The following is a 10,197-nucleotide window of genomic DNA, read 5'->3' as shown; positions in this document are numbered from 1 at the left end:
TGAAGAGTCTTACAGAAACGCGAGTGCAGAATCGGTTTATTGGTTTATAATGTAAATATCCAATCGGTCGCAATCGTAAAATAAAACAGCATGGAGGGAAATATGCAACATCCTCCCAACTCAGGCAGGCTAGCGACTTAAGGGCTGAGGTGGAACACGGGGTGAGGTTCTAGAGCCCAGAAAACAGGGTTTTGTGCTGATCTGGAATCAGGTCGTGATGACCCTTCAGGAACTGAAAATCCAGAAAGAAAGAAACAATTTCAGAGGCATTCACACAGACAAAGAGATAATGCGAAGTGAAGAGCAGTAAGGGGGTTCAGAAGTAGTCCTGGTAGAGCGTCTGGCCCATCTGGATGTAGGCCTCCTTCTCCTGGGCGCTCATCTGCTCCACCAGCTCGGGCCGCTGGCCGACCTCGCTGTAGGAGAACGGCCGGCCGCCCACCATGACCGTGGGCTCGTCCGTCACTTCCTCGAACTCGTCGTCCTCTTCGTCCTCCTCGAACTCGTCCTGGCGGCCGGGCCGGTGCGAGGAGCCGGCCATGTGGGCGGGAGCCTGGGCCGGCGAGTCCTCGTCCGATTCGCTGGTGTCGCTCTCGGAGTCGCTGGGATTGGCTCTGGGCACGTGTGCCCGAGTGGGGGCTCCGCCCGCCGGGCCGGCGGCCGTGCCCCTCTTCTCATAAATCATGAGTGTATTGATCACTTCCTCGTTCTCATCCAGTGCTGCGCCACGCCCGGCCACGCCCGGCTGAGGTCCAGTGATGTCGTTGACAGCTGAATCACAATAAGGGCAAAGGTCATTACAGTTCCAATGTACTGCTTTTTACAATCATATCTTTAAAACATAAAACATAATATAAAAATTTTACATTTAATCTGTCCATTATGTAATGTAAGAATCAGCATGATTACAATTAATTAGCATTAATTAAATTGCCACATTCGCCAAATTCTCATTAAACAAGTTTTTATGAACATTCTATGTTATATTCTTACTCTACTGGAACAAACTAGTTTCAGTGCCTTAAAGGTCCCATGACATGAACATATAAATCAGGCAGTGGTGGCCTAGCGGTTAAGGAAGCGGCCCCATGATCAGAAGGTTACCGGTTCGAATCCTGATCCGCCACTGATGTGCCAGCGAGCAAAGCACCGCCCCCACACGCTGCTCCCAGGGGCGCCTGTCATGGTGCCCACTGCTCACCAAGGGTGATGGTTAAATACAGGCGACACATTTAACCGTGTCACAGTGTGCTGCGCTGCAGTGATGTTCCCTAAAAAGTGTGAGTGACGGAACTGCAGGACCATAGACAAGCTAGTGGGAACGCATATTGATATTAAATAATCATGTCAGGGGACCTTTAACTTATGATTCACTACAAAACACTAACCACAAAGGCCATACCTTGGACATTAAAAAAATAACAAAATAAATCACACTTATTCAAAGTACAAATCAATTTGTATTCAAATAAAGTAAGTTTTTGAAAGGGTAACATATGTTTTATAGACACAATGAACTATTTATATATAGACATCAACATATTTATATGACGTGGTAGCAGCCTAGTGGGTAACACACTCGTCTATGAACCAGAAGTCCCAGGTTCAAGCCCCACTTACTACCATCGTGTCCCTGAGCAAGACACCTAACCCTGAGTGTCTCCAGGTGGGGGGACTGTCCCCTGTAACTACTGATTGTAAGTCGCTCTGGACAAGGGCGTCTGATAAATGCTGTAAATGTAAATGGCCAAATTTATATCGCATACCGTTTATACCGCAAAAGCAATACACATATATGTAAAGTGTAGTGAATGTAAAACGTAGCTGAACCCTGTGGGACCCACATCTCATGCTCTCCGCCTCGGTGTACGCGCCCTGCACCGTGCTCTCGGTCAGCCACACCGGCCGCTCCTTGGGGGCCTTGTCCTCGGACGCCTGGCGGTGGTGGCTCTCCGGCTCGTCCATGCTGATCTCCACGTTCTGGGTGTACAGGTCCGCGTACGACGAGCCCTTCGTCGACCACGCCTCCCGGTGGGGCGTGCCCGCCCCCATCGCGCCCGCGGCTTGCGCTTGGCGCTCTCGGCTGAAAGAGCGGCGAGAGAGGGAAGGATGAGTCTCAGACTGCGCATCGGCCTCTAAACTAAACCCGGACCGGCACCGAGCACCACAAGTGGCGCGTTTGCGAGACGCTGCGTTATGGCGGAAATTGCTGATCGATATCGGTTTTGAAGCTACAGTAGCTCGTGTGCCGGAGTCTCGCGGGCGCTCTTTATCATGGGTAATGCGCCGTTACCCAGAAGGCGGTGACATTTACGCGACGCCGCCGCGGAGGTAAATATCTTTGTAGAGATATCTGCGGCGTGGCGATGGCGACTGGATTACAGCGGATTTACACGCATCCTTTTCACGAAGCCGGCTGGAGAGGCAACCGCTCGCTGTACTACGTAAGATAGGCGTCAAACGAAAAACTTCCCTCACATTTACATTCAGGCCGAGTGCTGATTGGAAGTTAATTTTGTACTGCCAGGCCGCATTAAACATAGTGCAAGCGTAGTAAAAAAAAAAAAAAAAAGGAAAATAAACCACCATAAACGCAGATCCACGCCCCGCCCACACAAGAAGGCTTTTGTCAAAAACAGGTTTTGGTTACTAAAAACCTGCGTCCGCACAGAAGGGTTATCTGAAGCGAACCCCCCTCCGAACCTGTAAGGGGCGCCATAAGGCTAAGCACAGCTCGTTGTTGTCCGGCCTGGTCTTTTCATCGGAAACGTGCACCATGCAGTACAACCACAAAGGTGTCATCCGCCACTGTTTTAGTAACCAAAACCAGTACGTATGACGAGTTAGGGGTTAAAGGTCAAGTCCACACGGATACACAGAAAAGAGAAATTGATGCCGATAGTAGCCTAGTGGGAAACTAGGTGGTATAAAGGGTGGTAGTAGCCTAGCGGGTAACTAGGTGGTATAGGTGGTAGTAGCCTAGCGGGTAACTAGGTGGTATAGAGGGGCGGTAGTAGCCTAGTGGGGAAACTAGGTGGTATAAAGGGTGGTAGTAGCCTAGCGGGTAACTAGGTGGTATAGAGGACGGTAGTAGCCTAGCGGGTAACTAGGTGGTATAGAGGACGGTAGTAGCCTAGCGGGTAACTAGGTGGTATAGAGGACGGTAGTAGCCTAGCGGGTAACTAGGTGTTATAGAGGGTAGTATAGAGGGCGGTAGTAGCCTAGTGGGGAAACTAGGTGGTATAGTGGGTGGTAGTGGCCTAGTGGGTAACTAGGTGGTATAGAGGGTGGTAGTAGCCTAGTGGGTAACTAGGTAGTATAGAGGGCGGTAGTAGCCTAGCGGGAAACTAGGTGGTATAGAGGACGGTAGTAGCCTAGCGGGTAACTAGGTGTTATAGAGGGTAGTATAGAGGGCGGTAATAGCCTAGTGGGGAAACTAGGTGGTATAGTGGGTGGTAGTGGCCTAGTGGGTAACTAGGTGGTATAGAGGGTGGAAGTAGCCTAGCGGGTAACTAGGTGGTATAGAGGGCGGTAGTGGCCTAGTGGGTAACACACTCGCCTATGAACCAGGTTCAAATCCCACTTACTACCATCGTGTCCCTGAGCAAGACATTTAACCCTGAGTGTCTACAGGGGGGGACTGTCCCTGTAACTACTGATTGAAGGTCGCTCTAGATAAGGGCGTCTGGTAAATGCCGTAAATGTAGAAATTCACCCTGAAACCAGTTTTAGTGAATAACCCGCTCTGGGTCCCCCGAAATATCATTTCCGTGTGGACGCACGGCCTTAGACTAACCCGACAAAACACTATCGTAGCAGTCAAGTGTTTCTCCGCCATAAAATGAACTGTAACCGTAGGTAGATCCTACAGACGCATCGGGTAATGACACTTGACCTTCCCTTCCATAATTTTTTCCAAAATAAAAAAGTCCCAATACAAAGTATTCGTTCCATGACCCGACTCGCAGCAGACCTCTGTTTCAGAGCAGGAATCTCCGTAGGCTCAGGTTCCAAGAGTTCGTGCGACAGGTTCACGTCTTCTGTCTCCCGTAGCAACACGTAGATGGGCTCGATTTGATCGTTGAAGCGGGCGACGAGGGTGCGGGGCGTCTTTCTTTGGCAACAGCTGATTCGTCCTCCTCTACCTCTGTCTGACAGAACGTACAGCGGAATGTCCCTGAAACAGAAACCAAAGACTGTTTTGGAATAATCGGTACAGATAAAAGGTGGAAGATTATAGTTACAGGAAAGCCTGACTTCCGGTGCCATCGTCTCCTACTTTTTTTTCGTACTTTTAAATTAAAACCATGATGTGTGTGCTGCATTTTACTTCCAAGTGGTTGCAATCCCACCGGCATTCGGCCCGTCTAGATGAAAAAGTGAGTCACCGAGCACGGATTTATTACATTTCGCTTCCAAACGTGGTACGGGAGCTCAGTAACGGCGGCCCCGCCCCCACAAGGATGATCCATGTCTGGCAATTAAGCCTAACGACGTAAACGGTGAGGCTGCATGATCAACTGCCGCCGTCTGAGCTTGTATTACACCGCTTTGCCTAGGCGTTCGCGCGCTGTCACGTTCCTACGTCCAAGGGACTAAGAAACGCAACAAGGGTGTGGAGAGGAGGACGTCCCCTCTCACACACACAAACACCCAAACCAAGCATACAAACAGTTCTTTTACTTACAGGGTGGTAACAGGTACAATTAAACAGCGGACTTTGCACAGCTAACCAACATCAGGCTAAAGGACGAGACGGTCCAGTGGAGACAACTCAAATACGCACAAGTTAACAAAAAGGGCACATAAAGCAAACAGGCTACAACAAAGGTCTATCACACAAAGCAACAAGAAACAACGAATGAGATCTCCGTGGACACTGGGGACCTCCCAAAAGAGTAAGGGCCTAGCGGACCCTGGGGACCTCCCGAACACTAGTCAAAGTCTCTTTATATAGGTGGAGGTGACCAATAGGCAGATGGTAGGAGGAGCCGGTAGGCTTCGACTCCTCCCCCGAAGTCAACCTAAAAGAGACAGGACACAAAAACACAGCCAGACACACAGGACACGTGGGAGTGTACGTCCAGGGACGTAACACGCGCTCTAATGTCCTGTTACGCACATACGTGGACTTATTATAGCATATATAACGATGCGTATTGCTCGCCCCGCAGACCCTGTCTGTGCACTAATCTAATCTCGCAATACAGATTCAACGTCCTCATGGAAGGCGGGGACAACATCCATCTGTCCTCTCAGGAGGACCGGAGGAGCACAGTGCGCCGCCGCTGTAAGGCGCTGGATCGTTCGGTACCTGCTGAGCGTGAACCGGATTACGGATATCCTCTGTAATTCAGCCCCCTGTAACAAGATTTCGCAGACGAGTGGCTCATGTTATTAGCGGGGGGGGTTAAAGCGAAGGGGCGGAACCTCCCGTCATTACGCTGTTATCAGCGCAAATAAAATAAAAGCCAGACGGGCGGGGCCCGTTTCACTCGCAACTTGCCGACCCAAGCAGCCCGGACCCAGGGGTCACACAAGCAGGACTGCCGGACAAAAACGTCCACACACACACACACACACACACGGCATCCAACTGGGAAGGAGATGAGTTTCCACCTCCCTACAACGCTCCTGGTCGAGGCGCCGTGTGCGTGATGCCGGCCGTGTCAGCAATGCTGCCCCTGTGACAAGTTGGTGAGTATAATCCGTTTACGTTTACAACATTTATAAGATATTTGGTGGCCTAGCGGTGAAGGATCTGGTCCCGTAATCAGGAGGTTGCCGGTCCAAAGCAAGGCACCGTCCCCACACGCTGCTCCCCAGGCGCCTGTCATGGTGCCCACTGCTCACCAAGGGTGACCGTTAAATACAGGGGACACGTTTCACCGTGCTGCAGTGTCTCACAATGACAATCACGTCACTTTCATATATGACACATATTTCTATTAATCTTCCTATGCACGGTCAAAACAGCGCGGTTCACTATGGATGTTGTGCTGCTATAACTGCATGTGACAAAAATCTGGAACCTTGATTCGATCCTGGGTCTTCTGGTTCGTTGGCGAGTGTGTTACCGGCTAGACTACTACCACCCATCCACACACACACAAACCACAAAAGCCAGCTCAAGATCAACCACAGACACACACAGGCATTAGTCAGTGTGTTGGTAGAGCTAAAAGACACAAAAAACACACACTTACTGCTGGCTACACACACACACGCTGGTGCGGCTCGTGTGTGAGAAGACGGCCAAGGCCATCTGCTCCTGCAGCTATTTCCAACCATTCTGACGACACACACACTGCAGGGAGCGATCCCCCCACTTGCCTATGTGTGTGTGTGTGTGTGTGTGGTAGTAGCCTAGTGGGTAACACACTCGCCTATGAACCAGAAGACCCGGGTTCGATTCCCACTTACTACCATTGTGTCTCTGAGCAAGACACTTAACCCTAAATTGCTCCAGGGAGACTGTCCCTGTAACTACTGATTGTAAGTCGCTCTGGATAAGGGCGTCTGATAAATGCTGTAAAATGTGTGTGTGTGTGTTTAAACCAACCCCAAGACACCCTGCGCATGTTCACATGCACAGCTGGACGCCCGCGCGGACGCTGCGCGTCGACAGGTGACTTTGTCCTCGAGTTCTGATGGACAGGGTGGAGGACTCGGCGCCTCCAACCAAACCGCGCCGCGGTCTGAGGCGGAAAAACGGAGGCGCCTTCTGACCGAGTAAAAAACACAATCCGGGCGGTCCACTTGCTGCTCACGTCTCACCAGACAATGAGGATTCTGCCTTTAGTGTGTGTGTTATGTCCCTGGACGTACGCTCCACGTGTCCTGTTAGCTGGCTGTGTTTTGTGTCCTGTCTCTTTAGGTTGACTTTGTGGGAGGAGTTGAACGCCTACCAGCTCCACTATATAAAGAGACTTCGGATGGTGTTCTGAAGGTCCCCAGGGTCCGCTTGGGAAATAAAAAGTGTACGCTTTGTTTGGTTATGTGTGGTGTAACAGTGGACGTCCTCCTCTCCGTGGGACACGTTCCTTAGACCCCTAGTCTTTGGAACGTGACTGTGTGACGTCTCCAGTCCACCTTAAGTCCTATACAGTTCCTCAGTAAATTAAATAAGTTGCTCCGGTTGTGCATGCATTAGAAGGACCTGCCGGGACCGTTCATCAGCGCTCGCTGCCTGAACCGCGGGTCTCGGGTCCCTCGGCACCGGTCAACCGCAAGTGGTGGTCTTCATCAGGGACCGGAGAAAACGGCCGCGGGGGGCGGAAGTGACGGGCCAGGCGATGACAGGAGTGACCAAGAAGCGGAAGTCGGAGAAAGGAAGGGCGGTGACTGACGCGCCCGGCGAAGAGGGAAACGCCAAACTCTTCAAGCGCAAAAACCGGTCGGGGCGTACTGTGACAGTCCGAGAGAATTCCAACCAACGCCAGACACGGACGAGGGGCTGCGGCCCAGGCCGTCCGCCACTGATTAGAGGGGCGGAGATTATCAGTCACCTCCAACCGCAGAGCAAGGACACAGCTGGACAGAAGGAACTGAAACAGAGATAAAGGACGGGGACACACACACACCACGGATAACGTGAGCAGAGGACCAATTTGCAGAGAATTCATTTAGTGTTGTGATTCAGTCTGCAGCCATGTGTAAGATTATTACACAGCATGCATTTGGGGAGTGTGTGTGTGTGTGTGTGTGTGTGTGTGTTGCGCACGCATGAATTAAATATATTTCATTTCCGCTATTCGTGCTCTGCAATTAACGTAATCATAAAGTAAGAGCGGGAGCGGCAGCATCCATAGCATCATAAACACACAATTACACCTGAAACACACACACACACAACACAAAAGAACGGGAAAGCGAAGTGATTGTCATTGTGAGACACAGCACACAGTGACAAGTGGTCCTCTGTATTTAACCATCAACCCTGAGTGAGCAGTGGGCGGCCATGACAGGCGCCCGGGGAGCAGTGTGTGGGGACGGTTGCTTTGCTCAGTGGTAACTTGGCGGTCGGGATTCGAACCAACAACCTTCTGATTACGGGGCCGCTCCCTTAACTGCTAGGCTGACCCTTGGCTTAACCCTGAGTGTCTCCAGGGGGGGGGACTGTCCCTGTAACTACTGATTGTAAGTCCTCTGGATAAGGGCGTCTGGTAAATGCTGTAAATGTTTGTAGACCTCTGGACACTCCGAGACTGAATGGGACCAACTTGTCCTCCGTTCCCGCTTTGCGTGCGTGTTTCTGAGGGACGCACCAAACACCGGCCTGCTTCGAACTTACAAGGACGCGTGAAAATGAGTCGCGTCACTCAGCGGCGAGAGTCCAACAAATTTTAACGTCGACCGCAGTGCACGTACAAGGCCACAGGGTGGCGCCCCACCAACTCAGATCAGGCCGCCAATTTTAAGCAACGTCGTTATGATATTTTTGAATATGTTCTGCGCCGCATCGCAAGGCATCGATCGTATGGTGAAGTGGGATCGCGGCGGGTGTCCCGACTGTACGGTGGGGGCCTGCATCCTTTTCTCCGTCAGTCACACCACAGCGTGGTTTTCCGAGGTGGCGGCGTCCTGTCAGTCACCTCGCAAAACTCCGGGATACGACCGGAAAAGGAAGTCCCTGATCAGACCGCAGATGGCCTTATCTCCCTCACGCCAGCCCACCGATCAACTGTCCTGCTTTTCTTTTAATAAAAACCAGCAGCCAGAAGCTGAGAGGCTCTTCAACCTGCTGGAATTATGAAAATGCTGAACTAGAATGGCCTCATTAACCAGTATAATTATAAATATCCAATTTCAAAGTACTAGCGCATGGAATTGAACACAAAACCCGTAGAACCAATCAAGCACCGACTGTACAGCCTGATTCTGATGATAAAAATGAACTGTATTAAACACGAATGACTCTTTCCGGCCAGTGAACCATGAGGTTGTAATTGAAACAGATTCCATCGAAATGATCAAGAGATCGTCCATCACGACATCATCATGTGCCTGTAATGCAGGAAGCGCTTGACCTGTGACCTCTGCGCGGGTCGTCATTGACTTGCGAGTTGGAGCGCGGCTTCACACCGCCGCCCGTATCCTAGCAACAGAGCCAGCCGGCGGCTGTCAGTCAGTCGCTGTGACGGCGGATGTGAGGAGGGGGGCGGCGGCTCCAACTTCAGCAGCATTTTCTCCGTCCGACAGAACACTTCTGGTATACTGGCTACTGAAGATAACACACACACACACACACACACACACACACACACACAGAACTGCTCTTTTCCACCAGTGCTGCTTGTTTGAGTGTAAAATACAAATGAATATACCGTTTTTAGTAATGCTGTCTCATGGTACTTGACGTTACTGCTGCCCCATGTCAAGTGTGCTTCAGCGCCTGCCGACGTGGGTCGGCGAAAAGCCACCTTTGCAGTTCAAAGACCCCCCAGGTTGGCCATTCCCCCGCCCGAGTAAAATGTCAGCCGCTCCATCCCCACGGTTTAAGCCGCGGTGGCGCCACCAAGCCCAGCGGGATATTAATTAGACCACAGCCCCGGCTCTGGCTCGTTTGTGCGCGATCTCTCACGTATACACACACACACACACACACACACACACACACTAAATACAGTCCCATGTAGGGTGTGGCAGGTAATGAAAAATAAATAAATACAAACCCCTTTTTATGGGTGTAATTATCTGGTGTGTTTTTATATATATATATATATATATGAGACACACACAAAGCTCTGCTGATACTGGACTATTGATTTTTATTAGATATTTTTCATATCAATAAACTGGAAACTACCTTGTCGGTTTTGTAATAATTATAATTTTTTTTACATGTATAATAAGCACCATTGTACAGGCATCATTTTCCAGCATCAGTTCTTCAGCTGTTGACTTCGTACAGAGCCGACGCCCTGGTACGTGGCCCTATCGATACGGAAAAAATATCGAACAAAAATCATAGAAGTCCAGTATCAGCAGGGCTTTATAAAATGAGTAAGAGATGAGAATGTCCCTTTAATGCTGCAGGCTGGCAGGAAGCGCTGGTGTCAGAGCCAACTCGTCGTTACGACCACAGGGACCATCCAACTGCTGACGGGGCTGATAAAAAGAAGAGGTGAGGGGGACGACCCCGACGTCCTCCTTCAGAACCGGACAGTGTGTACAGGAGGCAAACAAAAGACACGA

General features: G+C 50.6%; 1 pseudogene; it reads right to left on the bottom strand.

Annotated features, from left to right (window-relative positions):
• Nucleotides 1–298: 298 nt before the first annotated feature.
• Nucleotides 299–6,291, bottom strand: LOC114774315 (general transcription factor IIE subunit 1-like; annotated as a pseudogene).
• Between the last annotated feature and the right edge of the window lie 3,906 nt (nt 6,292–10,197).

This window comes from Denticeps clupeoides, unplaced genomic scaffold, assembly GCF_900700375.1.
Source record: "Denticeps clupeoides unplaced genomic scaffold, fDenClu1.1, whole genome shotgun sequence".
Classification (NCBI taxonomy): Eukaryota; Metazoa; Chordata; class Actinopteri; order Clupeiformes; family Denticipitidae; genus Denticeps; species Denticeps clupeoides.
The sequence above is the reverse complement of the archived record's forward strand: the minus strand, read 5'-3'. Positions and strand labels throughout refer to the sequence as shown.